At 33.6% G+C, this 2,688-nt stretch overlaps 1 long non-coding RNA gene across 4 annotated transcripts in view; it reads right to left on the bottom strand.

Annotated features, from left to right (window-relative positions):
* The window catches only part of LOC106868037 (uncharacterized), a 41,292-nt gene that overhangs the window by 28,260 nt on the left and 10,344 nt on the right, over positions 1-2,688 (bottom strand). Inside the window, exon 3 of one of the 4 annotated variants that reach the window (XR_008264912.1) lies at positions 1,299-1,443. The exons of the other annotated variants lie outside the window; for them this stretch is intronic. This is a non-coding gene — a long non-coding RNA (uncharacterized LOC106868037). The remainder of the gene's footprint in view (positions 1-1,298; positions 1,444-2,688) is intronic. 4 annotated transcript variants of the gene reach the window in all.

Here is a 2,688-nt window from a genome sequence, read left to right as displayed (position 1 = left end):
ATATATATATATATATATATATATATATATATATATATATATATATATATATATACATATATGTATACACATGCATGTATTCTTATATATGTAAATGAATTGATACATAAATACATATATATCATTCATATATATATGTAAGTATGTATGTATGTATATGCATGTGTGTGTGTATATGTATGTATGTATGCATGTATTTATGTATGTATTTATGTATATGTACAGTTGAAATTTACAGGAAAACAAAAGACGAAGACAGGTGTATAAACAACAAGCAAGTGTATTGGTTTGACGCTCGGGAAGGTGAGAAAGTCTTTTACATTTCGAACCTCCGCTCTTCCACAGAAAGGAACACGAGGAAATAAACAGATCTCGAAAGGATGAAAGACTCAGTCGACCTCGGGAGAATTTGAGCTCAGAACACATAGACAGACGAAATGCCGCTATGTATTTTGCCCGATGTGCTAGCGATTCTGCCAGCTCATCGCTTCCTGTAACAATATATAATATTAGTTTCAAATTTTGACTCCGGAGGAATTTGAACTTAGAACGTGGACGAAATGCCGCTAAGCATTTCGCCAGGCGTGCTATTAACAATAAATATTAACCATTTATATTGTACGTACGTAAACATATAATCAAGCAAGTTACTACAAAAGTTTAAGAGTAATGATAACGCAACAGAACCATCACTAGAGCAACAGGACGGTATATCAGCAGTATCAATAAAGCAAAGAACAAAAATTGCTTTACTCCGTATTCTAATCCCGCATAGCGTTTTCTTTTTTCTTTTTTTTTTATTTTCATTTTTCTGGGTGTCGATAAAATTAGGAACTGTGAAATATCCGAGTCGCTATATTCAACCCCCACCTTGTTTCAATGATAAATATCTAAATGATAAAATTGATATTGGTTTCGAATTTTGGTACAAGGCCAACAATTTCAGAGGTGAGTTCCAGTCGATTACAACGACCCCAGTCTTCAAATGGTACTTATTTTATCGACCCGAAAGAATGAAAGGCAAAGTCGACCCCGGCGGAATTTGAACTCAGAACGTAAAGACGGACGAAATGCCGCTAAGCATTTTGCCCGGCGCGCTAACGATTCTGTCAGTTCGCCTTGTTAATGATAAAATTAATGTTAAAAATTGTAGATCGTTGGACAAAATGCCTTGCAGTATCTGCTCTGGCTTTTTGCGTTGTGAGTTCAAATACCGCCGAGATCAACTCTGCTCCTTGTAATTTCATACAGATCTATAACAATTAACGAAAGTATATGTAGTATTAAGCCATACTCACTCTCGTGTGGCGGATAGCTGCTCTTTAATTTGCAGCCTATTGCTTGTGTGTTTCACAGTCGAAACACATGTCCTCCTCACTCTGCACATTATCTTCTTGCGATCCACACAGATTGTTCATCAGTTTCTCATTGTCTGTTAAAGAACTGAGAAGTTCCAGGGGTAAAATACACAAGAAATTACGCTTCTTTCTGGGGATGGGGTGCACTTTATGGTACCTGAACATTACCTGTCGCTCACAAGTCCCAAATGAGTGGCCCGCAGAAAGATTTTCGTATTAACCGAGAAAAATACAGAATAACCAGTAAAAATGGTTATAAAATGTATGCCTGTCTATATAATTGGTTGTTAACAACTTCAACGCATGTTTTCATAAGCATTCAGTAACTGCCGTGAAAACCGTTAGAAAGGCCGAATTTTCCGGAACAACGGCATAATGAAATAAAAAAAAAATTCAAAACTCCAGAAAATCAAATATTTAAGCATATTGTAGTAATTAAGAGCCACATCTAATTGAAAAAAGCTTTTATTATTAATTTATTGAAATAAAAAACTTAATAAAAAAACTTTAATTATATTAACGAAACTATCGAATCAAAACCGAATCGAATTAAAAATACCCCTCGTCATCATTGTCGTCGTCGTCGTCGTCGTCGTCATCGTCATCATCATCATCATCATCATCATCATCATCATCATCATCATAGCACTGGGGTCGATGTAATCGACTGGCCCCTTTCCACAAAATTTCAGACCTTGAGCCCATAGTAGAAACATTGACACAAGAGCCGATGGCTTTGTTTATAATTTCAGCAAACAAACTGTTTGCTGATCAGTGCCGATGTCTGCACACTAATAATAAATCATTATTTGCATCTGAATAGAGAGATCTTTTATTTTTAATTAATTAATATGCGAACCAAAATAATCACGTTCTACATTTTTCAGAAAACCTCTTTACAGATATATTCTGTAATCTTTTAATAGTTTGTGCATGAATATTTCTATCCAATGGGAAACCCAAATTAATGGAGTTAGTTATTATTAGATGTTCACAATCCATATTGCAAACATCATAATACTCAGACAACTATTTTATTTTCCAGTATAAACCATTAATGATGGATTGCCAATGAATTATAAAGATAAAAGACACACCATTATAATAAACAATGGGGAGGACAATTTTTGTCCGTAATGATTAAAAATAAATGCTTGTGTTTCATTTATTATGCAAATACTGAAATATCAAAAAGAGACAAAATGGGAAACTTTTATACTCTTACTAATACTGCTCATAAAACATTCGCAATACTAACAATGTTGTTTTCAAATTATTACATTCGGAAATGCAAAAAAAAAAAAAAAAAAAAAAAAAAAAAAAAAAAAAA

The sequence above is a fragment of the Octopus bimaculoides genome, chromosome 9 (genome assembly GCF_001194135.2).
Source record: "Octopus bimaculoides isolate UCB-OBI-ISO-001 chromosome 9, ASM119413v2, whole genome shotgun sequence".
NCBI lineage: Eukaryota > Metazoa > Mollusca > Cephalopoda > Octopoda > Octopodidae > Octopus > Octopus bimaculoides.
The sequence above is the reverse complement of the archived record's forward strand: the minus strand, read 5'-3'. Positions and strand labels throughout refer to the sequence as shown.